The following is a 16780-nucleotide window of genomic DNA, read 5'->3' on the forward strand; positions in this document are numbered from 1 at the left end:
CTGGAAATTGGCAGGTATGGCCAATATTCAGTGCTGTACCCAAATAGCTAACCAGGCAAAGTTAAGACTGTCTTCTGTGCGGTTCTACATGCCTGGCTAACTAGGCAGACCCCAGCACTGGATATCACTGGTGCCCACATACCTACTGGGTTCACCCTGAGTCTACCCTGACATTGCCTATATTGTGCCAAAACAGTGAGAGCTGATATTCTACACACTACCGGGTGAAGAGCAGCTGCTTATAAACAAACACAGAGAGCCAAAGGCTGCTGGTTCAAATCTCACTTATGCCTAGTATTTGTGTGTGTGTGTGGGGGTGGGGGTGGGGGGGAGGGGGTAAACCATGCATTGAAAACAATAAAATTTTCTGCCCCCCAAATGTGTAAGACCTCTGCATGTCCATACTGTGTACCGACCAGAGGCATATATCTCCTGGTACTAACATTTTTGTAGGTTAGACTGCCTATATTTTGACAGATTCCAATAGAGGGACTGTATATATTATATGTGGGGACTTTAAAATGTGTAATAGCATATAATGTCCCAAACAAAAGATATTTCACATCTTATAATTTACACCATCACAAATATCTTATCTAGATTTAACCAGGAGCATTATTATAGTAGAACTGTAAGCAGATTCAACTATACAGTGAAGCATCATTTTCTTTTTCTGGGGATCATCAGATATTACTGCAGCTCACACCATTGGAACTCAGTGTTCCTTGTTCTATTGAACAATGGTTGTGGCGCAAATCTTCATAAGACCACCCTTTGTAGATTTTCTCATCTTGATCTTCAGTGAAAGTAGTATTTCATGATGTGTATAACTTTAACTTATTTCAAAAACATATAAAGTGAAACATAAACACATCTTTTTTTTTTTTTGTTTTTACAAATCGCAGTAGATGGCAGCAACTTTTAACCAGAAGAGAACCTCTGACATGTCTATTAGATCTCCCTCATAGGGCTGGTTTTGAAGCATAGCATTGAGGTTTATGCTAGATCTTTAATATTTCCCTTTAATTGCTATTTCCTTTCATGGTTCCATATTTACCTCATGATAGCGGACGGAATTTGATTTGATATTTCTATAATTTTCTTTCTTTTTCCTCTGGATTGTCTTTGTTATTATTAATTCTGTCATGTTTCTTGTTGTGACTGAATTTATGAAAATAGAATAAATAAAAAAAGGTAGCACAACAAGAACTAGACTGTGATAAGGTAGGAGAAACGTACTTTTACTAAAGTGCGCTAGCGTTTTCAGCTTGCACTACAAACCAGCTGGTGCTGAATGCTGAGATGTCCATAGAAATGTAATGGGCATCACAGCGTTTAGCACCAGCTGATTTTTAGCGCAAGCTAAAAATGTTAGCGCACCTTTGTAAAAGACCCCTTTAGTGGTTACATCAGCAGTTTGAGAACATGGGAAGCCAGAGTTCAGAACAGTGGCGTAGCTATGTGGGGCCTGAGGGGGCCTGGGCCCCCATAGATTAGGCCCTGGCCCCCCTGCCGACGATCCCCTTGAACCCTCCTCCCGCCACCAACCCTCCCCCGCCATCGCCGCCCTCCCTGCCGCCGCATCAAATACCTTGTTTGCTGGCGGGGGTCCCCGAACCCCACCAGCTGAAGAGAGTCTTCTTCAGTGCCAGAGTAGCGCCTTCGTTCAACTAAGTTCCTGGTGTGATCAGCTGTTTCTGACGCCTTATGTCCTGCACCGTGCATATAGCCCCGTGCAGGACGTAAGGCGTCAGAAACAGCTGATGACACCATGAACTTAGTTGAATGAAGGCGCTATTCCGGCGCTGAAGAAGACTCTCTTCGGCTGGCGGGTTTCGGGGACCCCCGCCAGCAAACAAGGTATCTGATGCGGCGGCGGAGCGGGCGGCGATGGCGGGGGAGGGTTGGTGGTGGGAGGGGGGTTCAAGGGGATCGCCGGCAGGCCGGCAGGGGGATCCAATGTGGTGGCGGCGGCGGCGGCTCGGGGGGGCGGCTAAACAGTGCCCCCCACCTTGGGCTCTGGGCCCCCCTCCCGGCGAGATCTGGCTACGCCCCTGGTTCAAAATCATATTTTTCCCAATAATAATTCTTGTGATTTAGGTCGGCACTTCCTCATCCATTGCTCTAGTTAGCAGCTTAGCCTGTAAGATCTCTGGGGAAGAGAAATATGTACTCTACTGATATTGTAACCTGTCTTGAATATAGGTTTGAAAAAGAGAATAATTAAATCCAAATCCAGATAAAGATCACAATGTCTCTCTAATCTATTCATTTTCCCTATCTATGATTACCACTGTAAGAGGAAGGGGCAATATGAACACATGGTAGAGGGGAAGTGAAGGAGATATGTTGGACATAGGGGAAAGGAAGGAGAAATGCTAATATGGGAGGATAGGGTAGAGAATGGAAGATGCTGGTCTAAGGGAGGAGGTCTTAGGGGAAATTCTGGTCATGGAAGCCCTTCTTGAGTTGTGGTTTAAACCTTTCTTTCTTTTTTGACTCTAAGGGGCCCTTTTATAGATCGGAAGTAAGCCCAATACGGGCGTACCGTACGCGCTTTTTTTTGGACTGCTACTGGCCCAACGCGGCTGCCTGCGATAGTCCCGTCCCGAACACATGCCATTTCAGGAAAAAAGAGAACCCCTGGAAATGTCTTGTGTAGCAATAACCCAGTGGTAATCAAGTATCGCTATGTACTGCCCAGTTACCGCTGGGTTAGTGTGGGAGCCCTTGTCGCCACCTCAATGGGTGGCAGTAAGAGCTCCCTGTTGCATGGCCATGTGGTAAAAGTTCTGCTTTTGCATGACCATGTGTGTTGGGGACTTTTTTACCTGCTGTGGTAGCAAGTGCCCTGGCGCACAGGAAAAACGTCCCCCACCGCCAGAGCAGGACCATTTTTCCCACAGCTTGGTAAAAGGGCCCCTCTATGCTTTCTTGAATTCCAGTACTACTTTTTAAATCCCCATTATATTCATTGACAGGTCCCTGCATATATTCCCCCACCACCTTTATGTGTAGATTTTCTCATGTTGGACCTGAGCCTATCCAGGACAATTAATTTTGTTTCAGAAATAATTTGGACGGATCCAATGTGCAGGTTTTTTTTAATGCATTTTCAGCTGGCATACATCTTACTTGCCTGAAGTATAGCTCAATCATATATTCTTACTTCAGCAATCTCCAACTGATTCTTTCATCCTTTATATCCTGCAGTTTCTCATTAAAACATTATGAGCTGTGAATATAACTAAACTGAGCAGGTTATTCTAGGAACCAGAGAATCAATGATTGTTGACAGCTACATGTTATAGTTATAAATCAGTTCATCAGCATTCTGGACAGTCTGCAAAGAATCATTTATAAATAGAGGAAAAGAAAAATGTTGTAGTAAAACAAATACTCCAGGTGATATATGATCCAATTAAATTATTAAAATGTTTAAAATAAAATTATCTTGAAAACAATCTGGGACTTTATTTGAATTCAAAAGAGTGCACTCAGGCACATAAAAAGGGAATCCTTTTTGAAAGTAAAGCCATTTGAAATTAATAGTAGAATGCAAAGATTGGTCAACGAAGATTTTGTGATTTATTAATCAAAATACACAATATAGATAGTAGTTGATGAAGTTGTGCACCAGAGGGAAAGTATACATATGAAAGGCAATTCTATAAAAGGGTGCCTAGGATAAGAGAATAAGCAGACATCTATTTCAAACTAAAAGTGCCTCCTTTTTTTTAAAGTGTACTAGTACAAGTGGCAAAAAACACAATTACATTTCTGGAACAATTGCTTATACCATCCCTACAGCTGATGTAAAAGCCCATGCCTAGATGTTAGCCAGAACATGCATACATTCTAGAATACTATAATTTACGTACAAATCTGCCAAACTGTGCCCATGCGCAAGCCACTGACAAAGAACACAGCATCCAAATGTGGCACATATCTTTCCACATGTCGGTATTCTAAAGAGTTAGGGGTAGGGAAGTTAAAGTTATTTATGCTTTCCCTTGTTCTATATGGGGCTTCCTTGAAACAGCTCTATGAGCGAAGCATGAATCATGTCAGATTCTGTCCCCACAGTGGTGCAACGCATAGATGAGTATTTAAACATTTCTATTAAAATAACTTATTTATAAAAAAAACATCTGTGGGAACATTTGAACCACAATAAAAATACTGAAATTTAATGTTTAATTTTTTCTGTGGAGCCAATGAGGATGTTGGTGCTATAATTCTCGTAACGCTTGATGTTTCTAGCCATGAGTTGCACCGCTGAGGCATACACAGTACCACTTTCATTGATACAGGGTTAACGATGTATACTGATATTGGATTCTCTCCAGCATATTTTATCTGTGGTATCTAAAGAGGTCAATTATAGGGTGAGTAGTCACTTATGCAAGTAAATGATTAGACACTTCTTAATCACATTAGCACAACTTTTATTCAAAACAATACATGTTGTACTTCAGTCCTAAGGAAAACAATCTGGAACTTTAGAGCTGACCGCATCTGTCTCCAAATAATCAGCTATGAAAGATGAAATCAGCAATCTCATGAAGAAATTGGGTACAATTAAGGAAGCATCCAGGATTACCCAATACCTAGCTAATTTACCACCATCACTGCCACAGAGAATAAAGCAACAGAGGAATAGATGGGTCACAGTATGCTCGGGTAGATTACAACCTGTGATATATAGGCATCCACCCACCCAACCTTTGCACCTAAATAATTCCTTTGCTGCACTGGAGCATTATGATGCTCAGAAAAGAAGTACTGATGTGGAACCAGAGTCAAGGAATATAACACAGTCCAAAAGACTGTCACGATTGTGATTTTCCATGTCTGTGCTCACTTTGCCCCCTGGTGGTTGGACCCTGTGGCTACTATAGACTGTTTTCTTGCTGTTTCCCAAGCATGTTTCAGAAGTCATTTCAGTCCGGTTCGGATCTTTCTGCTTGCCAAAATTGCTTAGGTTGTTTGGAACTAAGCAGCACCCTTACCTGTGACCTCACTTGTAATTGCCTTTATTATGCACCTGGCTCTTTCAGCTGGGCCTTTGCAACACCAAAGGTCTTCAGGTCAGTTTGTATGCAGTTTGCATTTCTGCCTTGCCTTGTTTCTAGTTGGTGTGCCTGTGGCACTTCTGTTTGTTCTTGTCTAGAGTTCTGTTGTGTGTTTGTGTGACCTTGTGGCTACCTGTTAGCCTTTTAGCTTTCTGCCTTAGTTCTGTTGTTTGTCTGTGTGGTCTGCCTTGAGTTCTGTCTCCATCTTTCCCATTACCTTTAGCTTTAGTTCTTGTCCTGTCTGAGCTTAGTCCTGTGTTTGTATTCAGCTTCAGTCCTCCCCTGCTCTTACCCCTTTACCTTAAGCTTTAGTTCCAGCCCTACCTGTGTATCTTAAACCCTGTCTCTGCCAAGCTTGTCTGTATATCCTGAGCCCTGCTTCTGCCAAGCTTGTATGTATACCCTGGCCCTATTTCTGTCTAGCCTGTCTGTGAATCCTTCACCCTGTTTTAGTCAAGCTTGTTTCAGTATCCTATACCCTGTGTGAGAATCCTGAGTCCTGAATCCTGTTTTAGTCAAGCTTGGATTTCAGCAAAGCCTTTGATATGGTCCCTCAAAGAAGATTGATGAATAAGCTGAGAGGGCTGAACTTAGGACCCAAAGTGGTGAACTGGATTGGAAACTGGTTGACTGACAGGCATCAGAGGGTGGTGGTAAATGGAATCCAGTCAGAGGAAAGAAAGGTGAGCAGTGAAGTGCCTTAAGAGTCAGTGCTGGGGCTGATTCTGTTTAATATATTTGTGAGAGTGAACTGTAAATACTGTAGGGGAACAGGTTTCCTCTCTAATACATTCATATAAATCCAGAAACCCAGTCTTAGAGTAAGCAACAAGGAAAAGTTATTATTTCCAAGGAGGAAAACGCCTCAAGAAGCACCTCTTTCGCTGTTTTGCAGGAGGGGGCTAGGGCTTCTTCATCATGGGCTAAAAACCTCCTTGTCTAAATCGCTTAAATATTTGTCACATAGAAAAGCACTCTATGTATCCATCTTCATTTGCCTTAACATTATGAGGATTTTCTTAACTTAAAGGTGCGTGCTTTATTTCAGTCTTCAGCTGTTACTCAGACCCTGGTCAACGTTGGCCCCCGTTTCGCCTCTGCTGCTTCAGAACCACCGGTCACAAGTTTGTCCGTTCAATCTGCTGACGGTTGCATGAAGGGGCATGAATACATTTGTGAGAGACATTGCTAAAGGGTTAGAAGGAAATGTTTGCCTTTTTGTGGATGACACGAAGATAGCCAATAGAGTGGGTTCCCCAGAGGGAGTAGAAACCATGAGAAGAGATCTCCAAAAATTAGAAGAATGGTCAAAGGTCTGGAAGTTAAAATGTAATGTACCAGACACAAAAGTACCAAGGACCTTCCGGGTTAGGATGTCAACTCAGTAGTTTATTGATCCGACCTGAAACGGTCCATGTTTTTGCACAACTGACTGCATCAGGGGTCTTATAAAGTTGAACTGGTTCTAATTATGCAACCATTCAAAGAAAAATACCAATTCTTAGGTCATAAAAAATGCCCACAAAAAAGGTGTGAAAGCACACAATTCTTACACAATGCACAATCAGTCTGGGAATGCAAAAAAATGCTATGCCAAGAAATGCAGAGTGATGCACTTGGGGTGCAGAAATCCAAAAGAGATGTACCAGATAGGAGGAGAGAGATTCGTAAGCTTGCTTAGGAGAGGGACCTTGGAATGATGGTGTCTGAGGATCTCAAGGTGAGGAAACAATATGACAAGGCAGTGGCCACGGCCAGAAGGATGTTAGGCTGCATAGATAGTGGTATAGCCAGGAGAAGAAAGGAGGCATTGATGCCCCTATACAAGTCGTCGGTGAGGCCCTATTTGGAGTATTGTGTTAAGTTTTAGAGGCAGTGTCTTGCTAAGGATGTAAAAAGGCTTGGCGCGGTTCAGAGAAAAGTAACAAAAATGGTATGGGGTTTGCGTAGCAAGACATATGAGGAGAGACTTGATGATCTGAACACGTATACCTTGGAGGAAAAGAGAAACAGGAGTGATATGATACAGATGTTCAAATATTTGAAAGATATTAATCCTCAAACAAACCTTTTCCAGAGATGGGAAGGTGATAGAACCAGAGGACATGAATTGAGGTTGAAGGGGGGTCGACTCAGGAATAATGTCAGAAACCATTTTTTCACTGAGAGGGTAGTAGATACCCAGAATACCCTCCGGTGGGAGATGGAGGAGATGAAACAGTAATGGAATTCAAAAATATGTGAGAAAAACACAAAGGAATCCAGTTTAGAAGGAATGGATCCAAAGAAGCTTAGTGGAGATTAGGTGGTAACACCAGTAATTGGGAAGCAAAGTCAATGCTGGGCAGTCTTCTATGGTCTGTGCCCTGATCATGGCTGAACAGATTTGGATGGGTTGGAGTCAAGCTTTTCAGGGGCTTCAATGACAGCTTCTGAAGTTTTAGAGCAAGGACCGTGCCGGGCAGACTTCTACGGTCTATGCCCTGAAAATGGCAAGGACAAATCAAGATCAAGTATGGAGTATCGCATCATACCTTATGTAATGAGTTTATCTTTTTGGGCAGACTGGATGGACCGTACAGGTCTGTATCTGCCATCAGCTACTATGTTATTATGAGGCTCATTTTCAAAAGAGAAAAACATCCAAAAAGTGTCACAAAAACCAAATTTGGATATATTTTTCTTCTGAAAATGTCCAAATCAGTATTTTTGAAACCTATTTTACAGATGTTTATCTATGCAATTCATCTGTAGTGCATCCAAATCACAAGGGGTGTGTTGGGGGGCATTTTGAAAGCAGAACTAGGGTGTGCCTAACACTTGGATGTTTTTCAGCCATAATGGAACAAAACAAAACCGTCCAGGACTAAAACTAAGATGTTTTTGGTCTAGACCTGTTTTCAGAATGAATAAGGCACAAAAAGGTGCCCTAAATGACCAGATGGCCACTGGAGGGAATCAGGGGTGACCCCCTCAATACCTCCTCAGAGGTCACTGACCCCTCTCTCACCCCCCCCCCCCCCAAAATGTGAATAAAAATATGACTTAGCAGCCTCTATGACAGCTTCAGATGTTAAAGTCAGGTCTATTTGAGCCGCATGCAGGTCCCTGGAGTAGTGTAGTGGTCAGTGCAGTGCACTACAGACTGGGGGACTCAGGTCCCTATTTCCCTCTACCTGTTACACTTTTGGTGGAAACTATGACCCCTCCCAAAGTTACCAAAACCCTACTGTACCCACATCTAGGTTCCCCCTTCACTTATAAGGGCTCTTGTAGTTGGGGATAGTGGGTTTTGGGTGGGTTTTGGATGGTTTTTGGACAAGATAAGGGAGAAAATGTGAGATGTGCACCTGGGAGCATCTCTTTGATGTCTAGGGACCAGTCTACTAAAAATGCGGGCTCGTCCTACATCCCAATGGCATGAATCTCTACGTTTTGCACTTATTTGGGGTTTCTTTTTCGAAAATGGACCAAAAAACAACACATCCAAAGCACAAAACCTTGTTTAAAAACAGCCTTTTTGAGAAAAAATGTAGATGTTTTTCTTTTTTCAAAAATGACCTTCTTTCCTATTCGGATTTTGGACGTTTTCTGCAAAACGTCCAAAGTTGGACTTAGATGTCTTATTGAAAATGCCCCTCCACTTGTTACTAATATGTAGATTACTGCATTTAACATGTGTTCCTGCCACTTAAAACTGGGTTACTCCTTATAAAATCCCCAGTTTTTTATACAGACTTCCGGTTCAGCAGAACTTTGAGGCATAGAAAAGATTATATGTGGAGTAAATCTCAAAAGAGCAGGGATGAATATTCCTCAAAGCGATCTGAATAGCTTTCTGCAATGGGGGAAATAATGCTGTTAGCCAATGTATCTCCAGATATTTTGCTATTTCTGCAGCTTAGGGATTTAAAAGAACAGAGATCATGGAGAGTTAAATAATTAATTGCATTTTTCACTTACTGTATTATTGCTTTACAGAAGTTTGAGGATATACTGCTTATTCCTTGATTTCAAACTTTTTGTTTTCCCTGCTAAGCAATACAATATACAATAACATATTTGAACTGCATTGCATGCTTGCTGTTTTTCTTATTGCTTATCTTACTGATTTTTCTGAGTTGTTACTCACTCCATTGCTCAAGCGGTAATAAGACGAGAAGTGCTGTGTACTAATTAAAACTCGCCAGATTTCTGTTGCATCTTTTTCTGAATACGTTTGAACAAATTCTATTTCTGGTTTTTGAATTCACCAGAGCATGCACACTTTGTAACAAGCAAGGATTGATAATGGGAAGAATACAGTCTAGGATGACAATACTGATACTTGGAGTTGTGGGAATCACTACATAGAAATGGAGGGGTATTTTTGATATGATGTCTAAATCTGATTTTGGATGTTTTGCAAAAAAAAACATCCAAAAATCCAGTAGTAAGCAAGGCCATTTTCAAACTAGAAAAATGTCCAGCTTTTCATTTTTGAAAATGGCTATCTTCTAGATTTTTTCTGTGCTCAGTGCATGTAGGATCATTTTTGGAAAAAAGAAATCAAGGGAAACACACACACAACCATCAGAATGTATAGTGGGGGGGGGGGGGCAACATTCTTAGTAGACTGCCTAAGCAGACATCCCAGAAGAGCAGTGGGGCACCCTAAGGGGCACTGCAGTGGACTTCACATAAAAGGTCACAGGTACACACCTCATCATTACCCCATTATAATGTATTGCGAGCCTTCTAAAATCTACCAAATACCTACTGCACTCAAAAGTACACCACTATAATAGCCCTTATGCCTCCACATAGGTACATTTGATTTTTGGTTGGTTTTAGATGACTCACACTTTCCACCACAAGTGTATCAGTTAGATTGGAATATGGGCCTAGGTCCCCTTCTCTATAGTCCATTGCACCAACCACTAGGCTACTGCAGGGACTTGCTTGCTGTTCTACTAGGACTGGATATAACATCTAAAGCTGTCATAGAGGCTGGTATATACTGTTTCTTTCATATCCCTCTAGTGGTCATTTGGTCATTTAGGGCACCTTTTGGTCACTTAATGAAAACATTTTAATTTTGCTTCTAGACTTTTTTGTTTTGTTTCATCATTGCAGAAAAAAGTCTATCTTTTGGTGCCACCCATGTCCCACCCAAAACACACCCCTGACATGCCCCCCTTTAAATTTGTATGAACTGTGGTGCAAAATGTCTAAAATTGGGATGCTGAAAATTGCAACTTGGGTGCTTTTGAGAGAAAATGTCCTTCTGTCACCTAAAGGCATTTTTAGATTTTTTTTTTTGTTTTGAAAATGTGCTCCATGCAGTGGCGTAGCCAAGGGTGGGCCTGGATGGGTCCAGGCCCACCTACTTTGGGCTCAGGCCCACCCAGTAGCAGCACACCTATGATGTGGCTGGCAGGGATCCCTAAGCCTCACCAGCCAAAAACTCCCAACAACTGTCCCTCCTGCATACCTTGTAAATAGCAGATCTTCGCCTGCAGCGAGCAGTGACTGATACATACTATTCGCACCAGCCCCACAGCCTTGCCTCTGATGTATTCCCACCTATGTGGAAACAGGAAGTTGCATCAGAGGGAAGGCTGTGGGGCCAACATGAGCAGTGTATATTCGTTGCTGCATGCGAGGGAGGGAGGGAGGGAGGGAGGATGTTTGAGAAACCAATGGCACGCAGGCGAGAGAGGGAGAGACCAAATCACTTGTGGGACTGGGTAAAGTTATTCTACTCACCCATTCTGGGCCCAGGCACACCCAAAATTGGGTGTCTGGCTACGCCACTGGCTCCATGGTGTCCTTGATGTGAGGAATATATAGGCCCATAGACAAGATATGTTGTGATTGATTAGCATAGGTGTCAGCGCTGTGTGTGCTATAGGTGCTTCAGCTCCTCCAATATTGAACAAACACATAGTAACATAACATAGTAGATGACGGCAGAAAAAGACCTGGTCCATCCAGTCTGCCCAACAAGACAACTCATGTGTGCTACTTTTGTGTATACCCTACTTTGATTTGTACCTGTGCTCTTCAGGGCACAGACCGTATAAGTCTGCCCAGCAGTAGCCCCGCCTCCCAACCACCAGCCCCGCCTCCCAACCACCACCTTTCCTCTGATTAAAAAGCATTCATGTTTGTTGAGTTTAGTACCCCAAAGTATTCTGAAAAGTTGGATCCTATGTTGGAGAAAGTACTAAGTATTCCTCAATTGGTGAAAAGGCTTCTTGTTGTAAGGGACAAGGTATTTCAGGCTTCTTACCTTTTATCAGTTTTCAGGAGTGAGGAAGTGGCTAGCTAATTCTTTGTTAGATTTGATTTGAAGGGAAGAAACCTTGTGTACTGTATGGTATTGGTTTTGGCAACAGATTTTCTTAAAGTGTTCTAGGAATCCATGACCTCTTTGCTACCTCAAATATATTTGTGTAGAAGGAGTTTGGTATTAGCTTTACAATGGTATACTCATACCAACTGGGTAGTATGAAAGGATTGACTGAGTACTGCATAGATACAGAAAAATAGTACTGAAATTCAATCAGATCTGCACATTGGAAATTCATGTGTACTATTGAGAGCAGACATCCTGAGAGACACACCTAAAGGATTTCCTGACACAGTTGTATTCTTCAGACATTTGAAATGGACATGTATGGACTACTCTTTGCTCAACCCTCTTCCAGTATATAAAGAAAGCTGGGAATGCCATGATATTGGCTGTCCTGTAAGACTAATCCAGTGCTTTTGTTTGTAGGAAAAAAAACACTGGATTAAAAAAGCACGGTACTGATACAGGGCAACCTTAGGGCACTATAGTTATACCCCTACAGTAGCCACATCCCTTTTACTGGCCATGAAGCATATAAAAAGGTATCATTGAAAATATTATCCTACTATATAAATGAAGAGTGACCGACATGCCGCGCATGCACGTCACGTCACAGGTCTCTCTCTGTATGTGCCGACATGGAAATCAGCCAAACACGGGCCGTCCTGCCTGCTTCATCTTCTTCCACTTGGCCCGGAACTGGGTCACATGTTGTGCTGGTAGCCCCGGGCCGCCAGCTCGCCACAGATGTCCCGCCACAGCGCTTCCTTGGGCCGGCTGGTGGAGACCATGAGGAACCGGACGCCCCCCCCCCCCCGAGCCGGCGATCTGGCCTAGGAGGAGGCGCACCTCCTCCGTGCTCCACTAGTGGCCTCTGGGCATCTTCGGTGCGGACGAGGACTAAGCCCAGCATACTAGCGCGGGTAGCATGTTGGCCCTTCGAAATTTGCCTTTAGTGATGCAGCTATGAAGGCATGGTTTTCCTTTCAGTTGCTCGAAGCCTTTCTAGCGTCCTGCCTCTTCTGACAGAACTTCCTGTTTCTGGGCAGGACGCTACAGCAGTTTCAAGCGATTGAAAGAAGCATGCCTGCAGCACTAAAGAATAAGATGAAGTTGGAGGGCAGAGAGGAGCAGGTATAAAAGACAGAACGTGGACTGGGGGGGGGGGATTGAGGGCTCAGGAATGAACAGAGACAGAGAAAGGGGACTACGGGGAGGGGTAGGGTTTCAGGAGAGCAGGAAAAATTGCAGGTAGAAGGAGGGCAGAGAGAGAGATGTTTGAGAGGGACAGATGCTGGAAATAGGGGATGAAAAAAACAAGGGTGACTGGTCATGGAGTGGAAGGGAGAAATGGTGATCATGGAGGGCAGGGGAGAGCTGGTGCCCATGTAGGGCAAGTAATGGGAAAAGAGGAGAAACAGGAGGAGACTGTGATTGGGAAGGGAAGAAATGGTGCCCATGGAAGGGAAGGGACCTGGAGAGAAGAGAGCCAGGAGGAGATGGTCATACACACTAACTCTCTCTCTCTCTCTCTCTCTCTCTCTCTATCTCTCTCGCAACTCACTCTCTCTTTCACACAGGCGCACACACACTTTCTCTATCTCTCACACACTCACTCTCTCTCTCACACATACACACAATATTATCTCCTGTACTTTTACAAGACAAACAGAAGCAGGGAAGAATTTATCTCCTCCTTCTTTGACTCTCTCTCTGTTTCAGACAGATGTGCACACACACACTTTCACTGTCTCTCTCTCACACACATGCACACACATACTCACTCTCTCTCTCTCTCTCTCTCTCTGAACTCACTCTCACACTCTCTCTTTCAGACAGGCGCACACACACACACTTTGTCTCGCTCTCTGTTTCTCTCTCACACACTCACTCTCTCTCTCTTTCTCTCTCACACACACAAACACACACACAATGTTACCTCCTCTACTTTTAGATATACCACAAAGATCAAAGTATGTGAAACTCCCACATATATCCAGAAACGTTAACAATGCCTTCTATTATATCACTATGATATATTCCATTACCATTCTACCCAAAATCCTTCTGTAATACTAAATATCTATTCTCTTCTCATTCCACTATCCATGATGTATTGTAAGCCACATTGAGCCTGCAAAGAGGTGGGAAAACGTGGGATACAAATGCAATAAATAAATGAACAGAAGCAGGGAGAAATTTATCTTCTCCTTCCTTGACTCTCTCTCTCTTTCAGACAGACACATACACATACACACACACACACTTTCTCTCTCTCTCTCTCTCACACACACACACATACAAAATATTACCTCCTGTACTTTTACAAGACAAACAGAAGCAGGGAGAAATTTATCTTCTTCTTCCTTGACTCTCTCTCTCTTACAGACAGACGCACACACACACACTTTCACTGTCGCTCTCACATACAGACACACACACACACACTCTCTCTCTCTGAACTCACTCTCACACTCTCTTTCACATAGGCGCACACACACACACACACACACACCTTCTCTCTCACACACACTCACTGTCTCTCTCTCACACACACACACACACACACACACACACACACACACAAAATAATACAACGGCTTGCATTAACATATAAGAATCGATGGTAACTCATCTTGAAGATTAGCAAAAAATCTTGCCCGTTTTAATGGGCTTAACGGCTTGTACCAGTATAAGAGGCAAAAAAATTGTGATTTTTTTTCCATTGTAAATAACGTCTGTAAGCTGCAACAGCTCCAGTACACCCTAAATGACACAAACCAAATTAGCACACTGACCAGGAATTAGAACAGTCCAGTCAAATCTAAAACACAACTGGCTTCTTTTACTAAGCTGCACAAGTGATTCCCCTGCAGCAAATGCGATGAAACTCATAGGAATTAATCAGGATTTGTCGCATTTGCCATGCGGGAATCGCTAGTATGGCTTAGTAATAGGAGCCCAATGTGTTATCAAAATCTCAGAACCTAACAGAACTGCATTTAGCACAATAATAGGAAAACAGAAACACATTTCCTCCTGCACAGTACAAAATAAGACAGCAGATGTACATTCTCAAACTGGATATATTCCAAACACTGAAATGAAAATAAAATGATTTCTTCTACCTTTGTTATCTGGTGACTTTGTTTTTCTGATCATGTTGGTCCCAGTTCTGGTTCTGCTATTCTCTATCGGTTCTCTTAAATCCATTTCCAGGGCCTCCTTCCATCCATTTATTTCTTTGCTCTCCTCCTTTCTTCTCCACTTCCTGCCCTACATCCATAAGTAAAAGTTGGGCCCTCTGTGGACTTGACTGGAGGATGCATAGAGTGGATCCAGCTTTTGCCTATTTTCTCCATCCATGTGCAGTTTTTTTTCCTCTCTTCCCTTTACCTCCTTCCATCCATCCATGTGCATCACCTCCCTCTTTTCTTTCATTTCCCTCCATCCATATGCATCTCCTTCCTCTCTTTTCCCTCCCTTCCATTCATATCCAGCATTTCTCATCTCCCCCTACCCTCCATCCACATCCAGCATTTCTCCTCTCCCTCCCCTCCACCAATGTTCAGCGTTTCTCTTCTCCCCTTCCCCTCCATCCATATCCAGTATGTCTCCGTTCCCCCTCTCCTCAATCCATGTCCAATATTTCTCCTCTTTCCTTTCCCTCCACCAATGTCCAGCATGTCTCCTCTTCCCTTTCCCTCCATCCATGTCCAGAATTTCTCCTCTCTCCCCCCTCATGTCCAGTATTTCTCCTTTCTTCCTTCCCTCCTACCTACTCATACAACCTCACCCACTTTATTTCCTCACCTCCCTTGGTCCAACATCACCTCTCCATCCAGTATTTCTCCTCAAACCTTCCTCCCTTGCTGCTGAAGTTATTGCTGGTGCTGGGCCTAGAACCAAGTACAGCAACTGAGCTAGAAGGGAGTGTACTCCATCCACATAGGCCTTGCAATGGGGAGTGCTCCAAGGCTGAGTTTTCTCATCTTTATTGCTTAATATTTACAGAATTGTTGTAGTGCCCCTTATCCTTGACCTTCTGGTGGCTTGACATTTCTTTGCTGATGGTCGTTAATTATTTAGATCAGAAAGTGTTTTGGTTGGAATATAACAGATTCAATGCTGATAAAACAGACCTGTTATGTTTTAGTTGACCAAAGGCAAGAGGACAATTCTATACTAGAGCATCTATTTTTGGGCACCAAGAATGCATGTAAATAATGAGAATACTGGAATCTATGTGTGTACATAGGTGTGCAAATGCCAATACTCTGGATACAAACTGTTCTATGAATTGGCACCTAATTGTGATGGTGCAGTTTGAAGGCAGCATCAACATGGATGGAGTCTGAGCAAAGCATGGGCAAGTTGCACAGCTAGAAATATAAATTATAGAATGCTATGTTTTATGTGCATGTTTTTTTGGCAATCTAGGCATGAGCATTTACACCAGCTCTATGGCTGTAAATGGTCGTACCTAAAATATACACGTGTAAACCCTTGCTACACTAATATTCTATAAAGAAAAAACATATGTTAACTGATATGGGATCTGATAATACTATAATAATATAATTTACATACATACTCCACCCATTCACAAACCACTGACAAAGAACACAACATCCAAACATGGGAATTTCTCTAACGGTTAACATAGAGGTTTTCCAGTTTTAACAATTACTGTTTGGTGCTAGAGAATGACACAGGGACAAAGTCTGTCTCCATCCTCACCCGGTCCCCAGAAATTCAAACTCCACCTCCCTAGTTTCATCATTTTTGATAAAAAGACAATTGCTCATTTTTTGTACAAATGAGATTTTGTACTGGTGCGGGGAAGGGGTGGGGATGTAGTTTGAGATTGTGGGAACGGGATAAGGATGGGGACAAACTTTGTTACTGTGTCATTCTCTATTTGGTGCCTGAAAAACCTTATGAGAAACTAGTTAGATAGGTCCTTATATGCTTTCCCTGCCTAGTCATCCTATTATATATTGAGGGGGGGAATTTTATAAAATATGTGTTCACATGTATGCTTCTATCATATATATTTAAACAAGCTCATGAGCACTATAAATGTACTTGGCTGTAAGATATCTATGGGTTTTGTGGAGAAATAAAAAAAAAAATCAAATTATCAATTGGGACCAGTTAACTGGTTGACAGCAAAAGTATAATGAATGCTGGAGACAGAGATAAAAGGTTGATCCAGTAAGAGCAGAGATGGATTTTCAAGCTGTAGAGCATTGAATTGAATGGACTCAACACAAATATTCAATGGAATATATTATTTTAATGAGAAGATTAACTCACAGATTATATTTTTTTAATAAGAAGATTGTCCAACATGATGTGCAGTAGC

Source organism: Microcaecilia unicolor, chromosome 2, assembly GCF_901765095.1.
Source record: "Microcaecilia unicolor chromosome 2, aMicUni1.1, whole genome shotgun sequence".
NCBI lineage: Eukaryota > Metazoa > Chordata > Amphibia > Gymnophiona > Siphonopidae > Microcaecilia > Microcaecilia unicolor.